The sequence below is a fragment of the Stegostoma tigrinum genome, chromosome 30 (assembly GCF_030684315.1).
Source record: "Stegostoma tigrinum isolate sSteTig4 chromosome 30, sSteTig4.hap1, whole genome shotgun sequence".
Classification (NCBI taxonomy): Eukaryota; Metazoa; Chordata; class Chondrichthyes; order Orectolobiformes; family Stegostomatidae; genus Stegostoma; species Stegostoma tigrinum.
The window spans coordinates 34,875,357-34,893,780 of NC_081383.1; the positions used below are offsets into that span (position 1 = coordinate 34,875,357).

At 43.0% G+C, this 18,424-nt stretch overlaps 1 protein-coding gene across 1 annotated transcript in view; it reads left to right on the top strand.

Moving 5' to 3' along the window:
* LOC125465764 (receptor-type tyrosine-protein phosphatase delta-like) overlaps nt 1-18,424 on the top strand; it is a 472,774-nt gene that overhangs the window by 120,366 nt on the left and 333,984 nt on the right. The window lies entirely within an intron of this gene.

Genomic DNA, 18,424 nt, shown 5'->3' on the forward strand with positions numbered 1-18,424 from the left:
TGAGATTCTAAATGATTTGACAGGGTAGATGTGGAAAGTTTGTTTCCCCTTGTGGGAAGGATTTTCCCAATGACCCCAAAAACAAAAGCAACATCAAAAGTAAGAGATAACAAGGTGTAGAGCTGGATGAACTCTGCAGGCCAAGCAGCATCAGAGGAGCAGGAAAGCTGGCGTTTCGGGTCAGGACCCTTCAAAAATAAGGCTAGAGGATAAACCATTTAGGACAGCGATGAGGAGAAATTTCTTCCCCCAGAGAGTGGTGAATCTGTAGAATTTGCTGCCACCAAAACATTATTTTCCAGAAGGAGAGCTAGTTCTTGGGGCCAAAGGAATCAAAAGCGAAGGGGGAAATGTGGAAACAAGGGACTGAGTTGAATGATCAGCCTTGATCATACTGAATGGTGGAGCAGGCTTGGAGGGCTGAATGGCCTACTTTTTGCTCTTTGTTTCTATGAAATGCTGGATTGTAATAGGTAGATGTCACTAAGTACTTGAGGTTAGGGTTTATTGAGAGGAAGAAGAGGGAGGGGCCTTTAAAGCGCTGATCTTGTAGTACAGTATGAACAAGACATCAATGCCTCAGTTGTGGGTTGGTAACTTAGTTCAGGCCTGGGAATGAAGCTCAGAATCCCTGTAGCAGTATCCTGCTGTGAATCTGGCACATGGTCATCACACCAGGTCTTTTGAACATATCCACCAAGAACTAATAGCTGTGGCTTAGTTGTTTTTGAGATACTCTCACTTCTCAGTTGTTGAGAAGACTCACTTCTGACCTTTGAATGGTGCGTTGGGATCTTTAACTTGGATCTGCATGGCCCAGCTGGTTTTTGGTTTAATATTACAACCAAAATGCTTCTCTGATGGTGCTCAAAGCCAGTCAAGAATATGTACTCATGTACCTGGGTGTTCAGTCCTATGAAGCTCAGAGATTAACGTTTCCAAGAGAACTAAGCAACACTAGAATGCTAGGAAATGACACAGTGGCCCGTTTGCTAGTGCTGTTGCCTCACAGCACCAGGAACCCAGGTTCAATTCTACCTTTGGGTGACTATCTGTGTGGAGTTTGCACATTCTCCCTGCGTCCATGTGGGTTTCCTCTGGGTGTTCCAGTTTCCTCCCACAGTCCAAAGATGTGTAGGTTAGGTGGATTAGCCATGGAAGATGCAGGGTCACTGGATAAGATGGGAGGGTTACGTGAGTCAGAGTGGAGTGCTCTTCAGAGGGTCAGTCTGGACTTAATGGGCCAAGTGGACTGCTTCTGCACTGTAGGGATTCTATGATTGTAGAAGATCTTTAGTTCTCAATTTGACACTATTCCATGGGCAACGGCTTGACTCAGATACACCACTAAAGCGTATTTTTTCGTTTTGTTGGAGCTGAGTGTCAATTGGATGTTTAACCACAGAGGTCATTACAATAAAGTCTGCTCACCTGGACTGCAACTGTTCAGCAAGGCAGCTTGCCATCATATTCACAGTTACAATGAGTAACAAATGCTGGCCCAACTAAGGACACACACATCCTGTGAAAGAGGGGGAAAAAAGATATTCCAAACATCTCATGACGACATGCAAAGACTATATCATTTATTTATTTTTCTGTATTTTATTGTGGAATGAAATGGGAAAAGGGCTGTTTTGAAAACCAAAGATGGTGGTACACGTTTTAAAAGCAAGTAACCTGACAGTTATTGCATGTATTGTTTTATACTGCTGTGTGTTCAAGAGGTAGAGCTTGTAGAAGAGCTGGAGCCAAGGGCTGAATACAAATGGAGATTTGGCAGGCAACAATTAGCTAATTGGTCTGTGGGCTAGCGACTAAAGCCTTTCTGCCTCCCAACAGCTGTCTGGCTCCCAGGTAGCTGTATACCTTGAGGGGTAAATGCATTGTTGAGATGAATGGCCAATTAAGGCAGACATTTATTAGGAGCTTCAGTGTGCCCATACTGAGCTGTACTTCACGCCAAGCAGCAATCTGTATCTTAATCCCTGGGTAATACCTGACAGCACAGAGAATCCCTGAGGGGGAATGAGTAGGCCTGCACTTTGCCCAAAGTCATTTTGGTCTTTAACTCTTGATTCCATCGTCATCTTCGTCATTGGTGTGGTGCCAAAACCACTTTGTTCCAATACTGACCAATGTTACCCCTCAGCCAACTTCAGTGAAACACATGGCCTGGTCATTTATCGCATTGCTGTCCATGGGAGCTTGCTGTGTACACATTGTTTGCTGCATTGTCTACATTAGAGCAGTGATTGGTCATCCAAAAACAGTGATTGGTTGTAAGGGGCTATGAGACATCCCAAGGAGATATTGTACTCAAACACGGGAACCTGAGTATTGTCTCCATTTTATCTTTGGCTAGGGCCAAGGTCCTATTTCAGTGTGGCACCACTATTGCTTGACCCCCTTAAAGACAGAAGGGATGGCTTTAGATTCAGTAAAACTTCAAGAAATAGCAGCTCACAGCAGAGCAGCACTCTAGCAGCAGCAGATTGTGAGACATGAATTCAGGAATTTGCAACTCCAAAGATGGGAGTGCTACCAATTGAATAGAAGACTGGTGCTGTGTATACGGGTGGGTGCTGTGATTAGGCAAGAGGGCCGATGGGCTGAAATGAATTATTTAAAGGGGTGAGCTGCTCCGCTCTGAGTCAATTCCCAAAAGTGCCTGTCGCCTTCCAGCAATCCCAAGTTTATAATGGGAAATGGAGAATTTAGTGCAACGGCGAATCGTCTCTCTAATGCAGATGGTGCCGGAAATTAATACTGACTGCTGTGGCTGCTAATGCTTTCAACTTGTTTGGAAGCAGCATTAGTCTGATGAATATGGGGAGCTGAAATCAGATCCATCGCTTTATTAGAGCTCTGCCTGTCTGCCTGCTAGGCTGCAAAGTGCTCAGCTTATCTATCCCTACCCACTCCCCCTTGCAATAAGGGGGAGGGGTGGGGGTGTGGAAAGGAAAGCGTTCTGAATATCTCAGAAAACACCGAGCCTCCTCGACTATTTGCTGCATCTCAGAAAGAGCATGGGAGGGTCCAGGGCCTGAAGCGCTGCCAAGGTGTATCAAGAACCATTCCATCTAGGGTACGGCACATGAGAAATGCATTTGAAGAAAGGAGGCTGGTGTGTCTGAAAGTCATTGCTATTCATCTTCTGCCAGCTCCTTTGTGCGGGATGTGCGGAGAGCTTTTATAGATGGAGCTGGTTTCTCTTGCCTGTGCCTGGGTGAGTCTAGCCTAGCCCCTCACAATGTTCAGCTCAATACCTATTATTCCAGCAGTGTTGGTAGCATAAGTGGAGGGAGGAAGAGGACAAAAAGAACATTTAGAATATACCATCTATGTTAGGCTGAGAAGGTTAAGGGTCAGCCATTTAAGACTGAGATGAGAAGAAATTTCTTCAATCAGAGGATGTGAAGCTTTGATACCCTCTCCCCAAAAGGGCTATTGTTGTCTGGTTAGTTAGTGTATTCAGGGTGGAATTGGATGTGTTTAATATACAAAGAGAGATCGAGGAAAAGGTAAGGAAACAGAAGTATGATGAGCTACAATCTTATTGAATGTTTGATGGCTAGAATGACTTGTGTCTGACATTGAACACAGCATGTTGAACATTGTAAAGAGAGATTCAAGCAAAATTGACCTGGAGAGTTTCTGTTTTTCATGGTCTGTGCGTGCTGTTGAAAGGAGAGAGCAGGATAGAAAAGAGGGGCCCTGGCCCTTTCTTAACCCTAAGGGTCTGTATTTTGGAAAAAAAAAAGTCAATGTGATTTTTATAAACAATTTGGATGAGAAAATGGGAGGCATGGTTAGTAAGTTTGCAGATGACATCAAATGATATATAGTGGATAGTGAAGAAGGTTATCTAAGAGATCTTGATCAGTTGGGTCAATGGGCTGACGAGTGGCAAATGGAGTTTAATTTGGATAAATGTGAGGTATTGCATCTAGAGTGATAGAGATGTACAACACAGAAACAGACCCTTTGGTCCAATTTGTCCATGCTGACCAGATATCCTAAATTAATCTAGTCCCTTTGCCAGCATTTGATCCATATCGCTCTAAACCCTTCCCATTCATGTCGCCATCCAGATGCCTTTTAAATGTTGTTAGTGCACCAGCACAAACAAAGGCAGACTTATACCATTAATGATAGGGCCCTAGGTAGTGTGTAGATCAAGGAGACCCAGGGGTTCAGGTGCATAATTCTTTGAAATTTGGATCACAGGTAGACATGGTAGTTAAGGAGGTGTTTAGCATGCTTGCCTTCATTACCCACACCTTGGAGTACAGGAGTTGGGATGGCATGTTGCAGTTGTACAAGGCATTGGTGAGGCCTCTTCTGGAAAACTGTGTACAGCCTGGTCACCTTGCTATAGGAAGGATATTACTAAACTGGAGAGGGTTCAGAAAAGATTTTCTATGATGTTATGGGGGAGTGGAGGGTTTGAATTATAAAAGTAGGCCGGTTTGGCTAGGACTTTTCCACTGCAGCATAGGAGATTGAGGGGTGACCTTATAGAGATTTACAAAATCGTAACAGGCATAAATAAGGTGAATAGCAGGGGCCTTTTCCCTCGGGTGGGGGAGTTCAAATCAAAGGGCATATTTTTAAGGTGAAAGGAGTAAGAATTAAAAAGGAGATGAAAAGGGGCAACACTTTTCCACAGAGAATGGTTCGTGTGTGGAATAAACTGCCAGTAAAAGTGGTGTATGCAGGTACAGTTACAACATTTAGAAGACATTTGGATATGTGCGTGAATAGGAAATGTTTGAAGGAATATTGGCCAAACGCAGGCTGGCAGAACTAGTTTAGTTTGGAAACATGGTTGGCATGGACAAATTGGACTGGGGTGGGGGGTGGTCTGTTTCCACGTTGTATGACCCTGAGTCTACATCTGAATTTCTTCTTTTGAGGATGGGAAACAACAGTTCCTGAACTGATACCCAAAAGGGGGAATGGGGCACCCAGAGTAATGACCGCTGACGTGGGTGTGCCATGGACACGCCCTGTTAATTGGCATGGAGACTGGTTTCCTGTGCAACAGGCAAACTCTCGATACTCGCCAGCAAATCAGAGGCCTTCCCGTTTGACAGGACAGCAGTGAAGAGAAAGCAACCGCGACAGCGAGTCAACATAGAGACACACTTTCAGTGATATTATTTGAGATGTAAATGAAAGAGAGAAAAAAACAGTCACGTTACCATTGCAGGGTGAGAGAAATTCTCTATAGTGAAGCCTAAGACTGCATGCACACCCAGACCTGGCAAGGGCCTGGCTGGAACACTTGTCTTAAATGGCCAATCTCTTATTTTTAAACATTCATAGTTCTAGGCTCTCCCATAAGTGGAGACATCCTTCTGACAACACCTGGTCAAATCCCCATAGGATTATGTTTCCTCTGATTCTTCTAAACTCTAGAAGATGCAGGCCCCATCTGTCTAGTCTTTCTTCATGAGGCAGTCTGTGCATTCTGGGTATTTGTCCAGTAAACCTTCTCTGAATGGCTTCCAATACATTAATATCCTTCTGTAAGTACATTAACCAGTACTGTAAATAATACTCCAGACACAGTCTTACCGATACTCTGTATAATTGAAGAATAACGTCCCTACTCTTACATTCAGTCCCTCTCACAATAAAACTTCATCTCTTTGCTCTCCTGATTACTTGCTGTACCTGTATACTAATCTTCTGTAATTCACGCACTAGGACATCCAGATCTCTCTGCATCTCAGACCCCTGCAACCTCTCACTATTTCATTATTGTCCTTTTTTTTTGTAGTCTTTCTCCCAAAATGGGCAATTTCACAATTTTCCACATTGTACTCCATTTTCCAGATCTTTGCTCACTCTCATAGCCTACTTACATCCATTTCAAAACTCACCCTTCCAACTATCTTTGTGTCATCAGCAAAGTTAGCCACCATAACTACAGTCCGTTCATCCAAATCATTTGTGTACATTGTAAAAGCTGAGGGTCCGACATCAATCCTTCTGGTACACCTTTCCTGACATCCTACCAGCCTGAAAAGGATATTTATTCCTACTCTCTGTTTCCTATTAGCCAGCCACTCTTCTATCCATGCCAATATGTTAGCCTGTACACCGTGAACTTTTATTTTCTGACTGACCAAGAACTCAAAAGGTATAGGGAGTAGGCAAGAAAGTAGAGGGTGATGCTCTAAACCTCTGTAATCTTACTGAACGGTGGAGAGGCTGAGTATTCTACTCTAGCTCCTAATTCATACATACATTAGACCTAAGAGTTATTGGGAAGGTGTGCGTGACATTTTACATGGCATCAGTGTCAGGGATTTAAGCATTGATCATTTTGTTCCCCTCGGGTCCTGTTGAAGATGCAGAGTCATGCTGAATTACATTTCCAGTCCCCAGGCCCCTGAATGTGGGCCAAGTTCATGACATCTGGATATTCCAGAGTTAGCAACTCTGTCTTGGAGTCACCAAATATTAAAAAGTAATCTCCCACACACTTAGAGCTAGCAACTCAACAGAAAAATAGAAGCACTTGTTTTCATTTTCTTGGCAAGTATCTATTTATTGGCTATGAGATGGAAGAAAGGTTGTTTTGACTGAGCCAGCAAGTCCAGAGAGGGAACGGAGAGCCGAGACACCAATCACTTGGTGTGCAATGGCAATGTAGTGCTCAGCCAACTGGGAGGGAGCAGAGGTGATGGCATGGAGCATTTGTTTCTTTTATGAGATGTGGATGGCATTTCTTGGTCTGGCATTTGTTGCCTAACCTTAATTACCCTTGAATAGAGGGGCTTGCTAGGTCGTTTCAGAGGGGATTTGAGTCAAACACAATGTTGTCATTTTGGATTCACCTATAGGCCAGACTAGGTAAGGGTAGGAGATTTCATTCCCTAAAGGATGAGTGAACAAGATGGGGTTTTGTGACAGTCAGTGATAGCATTGCTGAGGCTATCTCTCCATTCCTGATGTGTTTACTGGATTCAAATTCCTTCAGCTGTTGAGTTGGAAATGTGTCAACAGACCATTTACCTGTTATTCTAGATTATTAGTCCAGTGACATTACACTATGCCACCAGCCTCCAGACATATGTCCAACCATAAAATCAGAATCATGCGTTCCTCCAATATTCATTGTTTGTACTGAATTGACAATTGATGAGAATCCAGGACCCTGACTCACCTCTTTCTCTGTCTCTGCACACCTCACCCACAATCTCATCCCTGTGCCAGCCTGCTAGCCTGGGAGAGACAGAAAGGTTAGTTTGTACTTTAACCCCACTCCCACTCTGGATGAGCACAGTTGGGGATTGAAGTTGAGAACTGCCAGTCTGTGGGTTTAGTGTTTTTTTTAAATCAAGCTAGACTATCATGGCAATCAATCATTTTGTAAATCACTGGAAAAGTGGTTAACTACGGTCAAAATTGAGGCACTTTGAGTCGCAGCACAGCCATTCAACACTGGGCAGTGTTAACAATTCCAAGGGATGGTCTGTTTGGCTGACGCGGTTGGTGTTAATGCAGTTATGCGTCTGCACTCCTAAATGGGCCATTACTGTAATTACTGTTCAGCCTTGTTTGGGTACTTTAAGAGCCCTCACGCTGATTTTAAGTTGTTGACTGCAGTCTCTATTTCTAATCAAGTGTTGGACTGTTTATTCCAAAACTTTGGGCTGTTGTAATGACATCACTGTTACTACAGTAACCTATGTTTGCTTGCAAAGTGCTGAGTGAGCATTGCACCTCAGGTTCATGAATCCTAACGGTTACATTTCTTGGGGCTGACTGAAAGATATTGATGTCAGTGCCCAAGGATCTAAGACTCATTAGAAAGTAATATCCTTTTTAAAATGCTTCCTATTAAAATTTTAATTGAGTCAACCTTGACTGAGGCCTAGGAGCAAGGTCGTTACAGGAGTGGGTGTAAATTCCATCCTATAAGTACATGTTTCATTCCTTGTACAATTTAAAGGAAGCACTGTAGGCACTTGGGACTGAAGCCAGGGGTGACATGAGAAGAAGAGAGGCTTCAAACTTGACAACAGCTTTATTCTCTGAAGTTACTGAGAGATACATAGTGGCACACAAATCCAGCCCAGGTTCATGAAGTCAACCTGCGAGCAATTCAATATTGGACTGTCACACTTTCAATCCAATCTCTTGTTGGCCGAGTTATCCAATACAAAACCCTGTCATATCCAAGGTTTATTTAGTGATCTCATTCCAAGGTGCCATAGTGCTTTGGGGAGAGAGTTCTGAAGATGGGTGAAGCAGGTGGAACAGGGTGATGGCAATGGAAGCTGATTGGATTAAAAAATTGTTTTCTGATCCAGGGAGAAGGTGCTGTTCTTCAATTGGGAATCTGATGGGCTGTTACAGCAGAGCTCAAGAATATTTATTCTGCAACTGACTGCTACTGCTAACCTAGGCGTGTCTTGGCCTTGGAGAAAATTTCCATTCCTTAACGTTGATATCCCTTAACTGTATGCACAGAGTGCGCCTAGGAAGGGCACTACATAAGGGGACATGACAATCAAGAGGTGATTGATGAAGGCAAAGTTTGAAGGAAATTTCGTTACTCTATTGAAGTAGCTTCAATATGAATTATCCTTTTATTTTTGGGCAGAGGATGTTTTGAAATGGAAATCTAATTCGCCAGATAGTTGCAAATTCAGAAGTTTTTCCACAGGCTACAACCCAGGACTGCACAGTCTGGTTTTGTTGGTGCTTTGTGTGAGCAGTAATGAAGTGAATGTAAATTGTACCACAAAATGCAGCAAAGATAACATTCCACAACTGTTTGAGGGTTTCTTTCTTCTGGCTTCCCTCAAACCATGGTTTATTAATCTGTGAGGCATTGCAACCCTATGTCTAAAGCAGGTAAGTACTATTTAGGCAATACCTTTCAGGACATTGCAACATAATCATAGCTAGTGAAATTACTGTTAAATGTGGGTGTCATATTGGCAAATTTGTGCATAGTAAGCTCCCTCAAAGCAACAACATTATAATGACCAGGTAACCGAATGTTGTGTGTTGTGCAAAGGGTAACAGTTGGACAAGACACCATAAGACCATTTGGAAATAGCAAGAACAGCAGATACTGGAGTTAGAGACAACACAGTGTGAAGCTGGAAGAACACAGCAGGCCAGGCAGCATCAGAGGAGCAGGAAAATTGATGTTTCAGGTCGGGACCCTACCCTCAGTACGGCACTGGAATGTTCACCTGGTCTCTTGAGTGGGATTTCAACACCCTATTCTCTGGTGTAGAGATGACAGTGTTCTCAGCCTGGCCATTGTTAGTTTCTTAAAGCATGTTGCAGTTTCTTTAAATCCAGTTTTTGGCATATAGTTTAGTTCTAATGGCAAGTCAGCCTTTGTTTACTCTGATGAAGGGTCTAGGCCCGAAACGTCAGCTTTTGTGCTCCTGAGATGCTGCTTGGCCTGCTGTGTTCATCCAGCCTCACATTTTATTATCTTAGCCTTTGTTTACAGAGGGTGGGAATCAAAGGACAGTATTTGAGGGAATGGAGGGTGGGGAAAGTGTTGCATTTATCTTAGTGCAACCTACCATCTTTCAAATTTCCCGTTATAGCTGTAAGCAAATCAAATAGGAAAAGCCCTGGATAGGTTGCCAGCCTCATGCCCCTGTAAGGATGATTGCATTTATACTTCTTCTTATCACAACTCTTAGAAAATGACCAAGTGCCTCATATTTAATCAATTGCTCTGAAGAACACTGGCAATAAAACAAAATAGTCATTTTGCACACAGCACAAGCAACCCACAGGATGAAAGATGTTTTTGCTGGCAAAATGGTTGAAAGTGCAGGAGGTTTGCCTAAGGTACTGGGAGAACTTGTGGTCTTTTGCAAACTGCAGCTCAGGATTGGTAAAACCCACCCGTGCTGCAGGTGTAGTCACTTCAACCGTGTAACAATGACATTGCAGCAGTCCCTCACTGTTGTCCTGGAATTTCAGTCTAGAGTATAACTGTAGATCATGGATTGAGGCTAAAACAATAATCTTCTGACTCAATGATGAGAATACTGCAAAGCCATCAATACTGGACTAGGGCTGCCAAGAAATGGTCATGATTAAACCTCTGGCAGCGACAGTGAAAAAGCAGAAATCTTAAATAATTATCTTGCTTCACTATTTATCAGGGTGACAGATCGGATGGATGTGACATCAGGAGATAAGTTTAAGAATTATATAACCACTATTTAAGTTTGAGAGGCAGGATACATACACAGTTATTAATCTCATAAATGATAAGCCCTCTGGTCCAGATTTGCATCTGGACATTTTATGAGGATCTGGGGAATAGACAGCAGAGACACTGTTATATATGTTGCATAATATGTTTGGAAACGTTGTAGTGCCAGAGAACATGCTAATGCTATACCAGTATTGAAGAAGGCAGGTAGAACGCACCCAGCAACTCAAGACAATCAGCTTAGTGTCATAACACTGTAAGAAAGAGGAACAGGAGTAGGCCATTTGGCCCTTCAAGTCTGCTTCGCCATTCAGTCAGACAATGTCCAATCGACATCCCTCACATCCACTTTGCATTTTCCCCATGACCCTGGATTCCTCAACTGATCGGGAATCCATCTATCTCACCTTTAAATATGCACAAGGACCCAGCCCCCACAGCTCTCTCTCACAAGGAGGTCCAAGGACTAGCAACCATCTGAGAGAAGAAATTCCTTCTTATCTCAATCTTGTGTGCACCCCTTTATTCTGAGACTATGCCGTCTGGTGCCAGACTCTCCCGTGAGCGTAAACATCCTCTCAGCATTTATCGTGTCAAGCCTCTTAAACTGTTTATGTTTCAATGAGATCACCTGTCATTCTTCCGAACTCCAGTGATTAGAGCCCCAACCTGTTTAGTCTTTGTTCATAACATAGTCCCTCCACACCAGGGATCATCCTTTTGAACAGTCTCTGAACTCCAGTGAACTGATATCATTCTTTATGTAAGGAGGCCAAAACTGCTCACAGTATTGCAGTTGTAATCTCACCAGCACCTTGTATGTTATAGTAAGACTTCCCTACTCTTATACTCCAACCTCCTTGAAATAAGGGCCAACATCCCATTAGTTTTCCTGATGGTACACTGCACTTGTGTGTTAGCTTTCTGTGTTTTGTGCAGAAATCTCCCAAGTCTCTTTGTATTGCAGCTTTATTTAGTTTTTCTGTATTTACATCATGCTCTGTTCTTTTGTTCTTCCTTCCAAAATGAAGAACTTCACATTTTCTCACATTATAATCCATTTTGCAACTTCTTACAGTGCTACAGCATCATCCAGCATGGAAACAGACCCTTCAATCCAACATATCCATGCCAACCAAGTTTCCCAAAGCAAACTAGTCCTGCCTGCCTGTGTTTGGCCCATATCCCTCTTAACCCTTCCTATTCAAGCCCATGCCCAAATGTCTTTTAAATGTTGCAATTGGACCCGCTTCTACCACTTCCTCCAGCAGTTCATTCCTTACACTAACCATCTTCTGTGTGAAACATTTGCCCCTCAGGTCCCTTTTAAATCTTTCTCTCCTCACCCTTAAAAATATGCCCCATTGTTTTGAACTCTCCCACCTCATGGAAAAGACCTTTACTAATCACTTTATCTGTGCCCCTCATCATTTTATAAACCTCTACCAACCTCCTATGCTGCAGTGGAAAAAGTCCCAATCTGTCCATGCTCTCTTTTTGCAGTCTGCACATCCATGGAGAGATGCACCTTTTCCAGGTCTTTGAATTCTTTCAGCTTAGCTGTGTGTCTTTTGAAATCAAGACAGTAGGCTGAAAAGGTATTTCTGCAACGCCAATATCACTAAACTTGAAGGTTGATCCTGTGATATTTAACCTTTGTGTGGAAGCATCTGAGTTTCTGACAAAGCAAGTCTACTGAAATCAAGAACTCATCATTTTTGCCCACTTATTTAACCTATCAATATCTGTTCACTATCCCTCTCGCAGCCTGCCTTCCCACCCGTTTTAGGGATGTCTACAAATGTGGCTGCAGTGCACGCACTCCCTTCCTCCAAGTCATTAAGAAAATGTTGTAAACAGTTGTGGTTGCAGCATTGATCTTGATGGAACCCACTGGTTATGGATCGCTCAAGCCCCTTATCTGCCCATGACCCAGTTTTTATCTGTGCCCATATACTCCTTCCACACTGTTGGCTGTGGAAGTTCACTTTGACTTCTCTCTTCCTTTTTGTACACTTAAAGAAGTTCTTATGGCCTGTCTTTTGTTTTTTTTGACTTAACCTTTTGTGAGATACCTTGTTAGACACCTTCTAGAAGTCCAAAGGCAACACATCTCCTGGTTCCCTTCTATCCGCTCTGGTCAAGACTTCCTTGAAAAACTCTAATATTTAGTTAGACATAATTTCACTTTAATGAAGCCATGCTGTCTCTGTTTGATTGAATTATGATTTTCCAAATGTCCTGCTATTATTTCCATAATAATTGATTCCAATACATTTCCAACAGTAGACTCCAGGCTGGTTGGACTATAGTTACCTGCTTTTTTGCCTCCTTCCCTTTGTGATTAGGGGTGTCACATTAGCAGTTCTCCAATCCTCCGGCACATCTCCAGAATCTAAGAAATTCAGGAAAATTACAACCAATGCATTCACTATCTCTGATGCTACTTTTTTTAGGATCGTATAATGGAAACCATCAGGCTGAAGGGGCTTAACTGTTTTTTGCCTCATTAGTTTGTCTACTACTACATCTCGAATGATGTTGATGGTGTTTAATTCCTTCCCCTGCATTCTTTGGTCTTGATGGAATGTCCGAATTATCTTCCGTCATAAAGACTAATGCACAATACCTGTTTAACTCCTCGGCCATTTCCTTGTTCCCCAAAACCATTTCCTACTTTGAGTTCTCTCTCTTACTTTTTGTACACTTAAAGAAGTTCTTATTGTCTGTCTTTGTGATATTTTTAGTCCTCCTTTGTTGGATCCTGAACTTATTCCCAATCTTCAGAGCTTTCCTTGACTTTGGCCTCCTTTTATGTGCCTTTTCTTACAACCTAATACTTTGTTTAACTTCCTCAGTCAACTATGGTTGGGTTATACCTCTCTTAGAATCTGTCCTTTTGCTGGACATATTTTTGCTGAGAACCACGAGTTATCTCCTTAAATGTTTGTCATCACTTGCTGATTGTTGTTCCTGTATATCTACCCGCCCAGTTCACTTCAGCTAACTCTATCCTCATTTCATTGTAATTCCCTTTATTTAAATTGTTTCTCACCCAGGTTTCTCACTCTTTAACTGTATATTAAGTTATATTATGTTAGGATCAGCATATCAGCGGAACGATAATATAATCCTTACTAAAGAAAAACATTTCCAAACCTTTAGATGTGGAATATATAGAAGTGAATCATATTAGATTTTAGAGTCTTGCTTGAGCATCCCCTTCTTGGAAGAAATAGTGAGAGTAGATATGGGTAACATAGTGGATGGAATATATCTTGATTTCTAAAAGGTCCTTGTAAATATCCTACATAATACACCAATGATAACAAAGTGTGGGACTGGAAGAACACAGCAGGCCAAGCAGCATCTTAGGAGCACAAAAGACGATGTTTCGGGCCTTCATCAGAAAAGGAGGATGGGGAGAGGATTCTGAAATAAATAGAGGGGGAGGCGGACCGAAGATGGATAGAGGAGAAGATAGGTGGAGAGGAGAGTATGGGTGGGGAGGGGATAGGTCAGTCTGGGGAGGACAGACAGGTCAAGGGGGCGGGATAAGGTTAGTAGATAGAAAATGGAGGTGCCGCTTGAGGTGGGAGCAGGGGATAGGTGAGAGGAAAAACAGGTTGGGGAGGCGGGGACGAGCTGGGCTGGTTTTGGGATGCAGTGGGGGGAGGGGACGAGCTGTGCTGGTTTTGGGATGCACTGGGGGAAGGGGAGATTTTGAAGCTTGTGAAACCCACATTGATACCATTGGGCTGCAGGGTTCCCAAGCGGAATATGAGTTTCTGTTCCTGCAACCTACGGGTGGCATCATTATGGCACTGCAGGAGGCCCAAGATGGACATGTCGTCAAAGGAATTGAGGGGGAGTTGAAATGGTTTGTGACTGGGAGGTGCAGTTGTTTACTGAGAACCAAGCGTAGGTGTTCTGCAAAGCGGTCCCCAAGCCTCCGCTTGGTTTCCCCAACGTAGCGGAAGCCACACCATGTACAGCGGATGCAGTATACCACCTTGGCAGATGTGTCTAGGCCCGAAATGTCAGCTTTTGTGCTCCTAAGATGGTGCTTGGCCTGCTGTGTTCTTCCAGCCCCACACTTTGTTATCTTGGATTCTCCAGCATCTGCAGCTCCCATTATCTCTAATACACTAACAAGTAAGGTTTAAGTGTTGTAGAGTCAGGGGACAAACAGCAGAATTGGTGACCTCAAGACCGAAGTTAAAATATAAGGGTAAAAGATAGCTATTCAGAGTGATGAAGAGTTAGAAGTGGCCCCCTCAAATACCATTATTTAATACCTAAACAGATAAATATAAATATTTAAGACCACACTTCTCAATTTCAATTAAATACTTTTGGCTTTGAAATCAAAAACAAATTCTAAATTGACAGTGAGTGCCCCATTGGAGTGTGAGGCATACTGAGGATTCCTGCAACAAATTTAAAGAAGAAAAGCAACATATGCATGGCATAAAAAATCAACATAGCTAGCTGTGAGGAGAATGCATGTCCATTTTTGTTAGTATGTAGATTGCTTATTGTTTGGGAATGAAGCATCTAAATTGAGTAGAGGAGCAAAAGGACCTGGCAATGCGACTTATTAAAAGTTTGCCACAGATTGATAAGACCATGACAAAACCATGTCAAATACTAGGATTGAGAAACTGTTCCAAACTTGTATCAAACATAGTACTCCCCTTGTGGTCTAACCTGTGTACAATTACACTCACCACTTTATAGAAAGAATATAGACATATGAAAAAGTTTGCGAGAGAGAAAGGTTTGCAACAAATGGAAGCAAAAATTGCAGGAGAAAGTCAGCAGTTCTGGCAGTATCTTTGAAGAGAAAGCAGAGTAAACATTATAAGATTTCCAAGACTGCAACAAGATTTGAGAGACTGATACCACAAGTGCAAGGTTATATTTGTTAGGAAAGGATAAGCAAAATGGGCCTCACTAAAGAAAGTTGAAAGGTGATCAAATAATATCATGTAAGATTATGATAGAATAAACTCAGAGCACATTTTCATTTGTGGGAAGAAGCAAAACTAATCAATATAAATTACTTTGCTCATTTGTGCTCTCCCTGGAAGCGAGTGCTGACTTATTGCCTAGTGGTATTTCATCTTGAGCTGTTTTCAAAACAGTTGTTTTTTTTAATCAGAAGTGGTCTCCCATTGTTTGGGACAGGAGAAGAAGGCAGGTCCCAAGTCTATCCTGGCTGGATGGAGGTTCCCTCGGTTTTCTCTCGAAGTCATACAACATCCTAGCGTGGAAAGGCATTAGGCGTTCCCACACTGTTATTGGGTCAAAATCCTGGAACTCCCTTCCCCACATCCTTGGGGGTAGCCCTACACCCATGGACTACAATGGCTCAGGAAGAGGCTGAAAACCACTTTCTCCAGGGCAATCAGGGATGAGCAATAAATGCCCATGCTGGTCTAGTTTGAATTGCCCACAACCCATGAAGGGAACACGTTGAATTTGTGCTTTGGTGTTTTCCAAACCCTGTATTGTTTGTCCAGCTAAGCATCACATCCAGTACACCCTGCCATCAACAAATGAAATGGAGAATTCAAAAAGAGGTTTCTTTGCCCAGAACATGGGTAGTGTGTATCACTCTGCCACAGGAAGAAGTTGAGGAAAGTAATATGGATCCATTTAACAGGGAGCTAGAAGTATGTGAGGGCTATCATGCTGATGACAAAGGATGAGTGGAGCAAAGGCATGACACAGACTGGTTCAGTGTACTGTCTGCTCTATTGAGCTCTCCGTAAAACTATCCTTACAATGTACTGTCTCAAAACTGTTTCCCTTAATGGGGAAGTACAGAGCATGAGCGTTTTCTTCTGCCTGCAGGTAGGTCCATCTCTGAGCACCATAACCTCCACCAAAAGTACAGCAAGGAGCCAGATCCAAATTCGCCCCGATCAGAATACAATCAGAGCCGCCCACCACCCCTCCCTCTGTTAGCCCTAATCAGATTCAGTAGCCAGTCAACTGAAGTACCCTCCAAGGAGTCCTGGTTCCTATGGCAACATGGACATCTATAAACATGTAGCCTGAAGCTATGGGGAGTGATGGAAGAGCCTCCAATTTTCATGGCTGACCAGGAACCCCTTCAAATCTTACTGCTTTTGACACTTTTTGAAAGAATTGGGGATTCGGCCGTGTTATGAATACACCTTCCTTTAATCATGCAGATTTTAACTCAGAGGCAGAGACGCTACCCAGTACACCAGAAGACCTCCACTCTCAGGATATAATCTTGGGAAAAGCTGTTCAGGTGTAAATTTAGTGGGAAACTGGAATTCTCTGTCGAAAAAGGGACTTGAAGGTAAAAGCAGGTAAATGGAGTCCTGATGCAGCTCGACCATGATCAAAATGAATGAGACGATAGCGCAAGGCTCCTGTGTTTCCAAACATACAGGAAATGGCTGAAGACTTTATGTTGGATCCAGGACATTTTCTCCTGAAGCTATAAATGCCTTGCATTTAGAATTGGCTGCTAGTTCTTCAGATTGTGTTCCGATTAATGAAACCTGGGCCAGCGTCATTTGGCCAGGTTTATAAGTTGCACTGAAAATGGATCGGCGTGCCTGACAGGAGCCCATCCAACCCTGTGAAAGTTGGGGGAGGGGAGAGCATACAGTTATTATCAGATCTTAGCTGTTATAACACTGTGAGGATTGATGACAATGAAAGATTCTGGACTTAAATTTGAAACTGCTGAATTGGCCAGGATATTTATCTATCCTGAGGCTGTCAGTCCATTCACTGAATGGGTGTGAATCTTCACCTTGACCTCATGAATAACCTCGAAGGTGGTTGGTGGAGGCAACTGGCTAGCGGCGCTCTACCTTGTTTTGTTATTTATGTATTTCTGACGAATGTATTCAGGCAACATTGTTCTTTGCTGGTTTTTGTTGGGTGTGTTCTGCACATCAGAAGATTGTCTGTCTGTTTTCCAGGCTTAGAAAAAAAATTAACTCGCAACTGAATTAGAAGAAAGGTCGGACAAACCTGAGGTTTCGATAGAACAGTATCCTTCCCATAGCAGCAGCAATATTAACCTTACCGTCCAATTTCTGCTGATTCTGCCTTGGGCTGTTGCCCCCTGGAATGGTAATAAAGCTGATTTCAAGAGGAGGGCTGTCACAGCTCCTCTTCCTTGGGCATTAGAGCCATGTTTTGGAAGCAAGTGCCTGAACTCCAGTGCAGGACCAGCCAGTGACAGTCGTCAGGAGGTTAACATTTTGAGCGCTGTTGAAACATCTGTGTGCAAATTCTTTCCATCAGAAGTCACTGGATTGGGAACGTGCCCATTGCCATTGTATGAGAACAGGGGTGCTAAATCCACTTTTACCACCGCGACCCCCCCCACCCCGCCCCGCCCCAGTTTGCAATCCCTAACTGGGATATACTAACTACCCATTAGCCAACCAAAGACCTTTGTTTCACTTGACTTTGTGCTGCAGTGTATAATCCATCTACTAACTGAGCCAAGGAAGCGAGCTCTAGATCTTTTAGCGACATTGAAGTGTTTCATTTAAAAAAAATACTTTTTCTTAGGGAGGAAATGGTCAGTTCTGTGTTGGGCCCAAGCGCCTGCTGATTCCATGGGTACAGAGAATAGAGTCATAGAATCCCTTCAGTGTGGAAGCAGGCCATTCAGTCCATCAAGTACACACTGACTCTCCAAAGAGCATGCCACCCAGCCCCCTTCCCTATCCCTGTAACCCTGCATTTCCCATGGCCAATCCACCTAACCTGCACATCTTTGGACTGTGGGAGGAAGCCAGAGCACCCAGAGGAAACCCACGCAGACATGGGGAGAATGTGCGAAATCCACACAGACAGTCGCCCAAGGCTGGGAATCTGAACAATTTAGAATCAATAGAGTCATCTTTGAGAAGAATAATGATCTCCCATGACCCTGCACCAGCCATGTGTCTCTAAACACATTGTGTAGTACCCTTACCATACCAGTGTTATAACTGCACGTTATACTTGAGTGTTTTATGGCTTGTGTCAGGAAGAATGGCAAATTAGTGTCAAATTATTGAGATTTTAGGTCGGTGAGCCTCATGCAAAGGGAAGTAGGTGCATTGAACTACTGTGCAACTAATTCATCCATTTAATATTACTTTTAAAGTTGCATAAAATCAATATTTTTGTTGGACATTTTTTGCCAAAAATGTGCACATT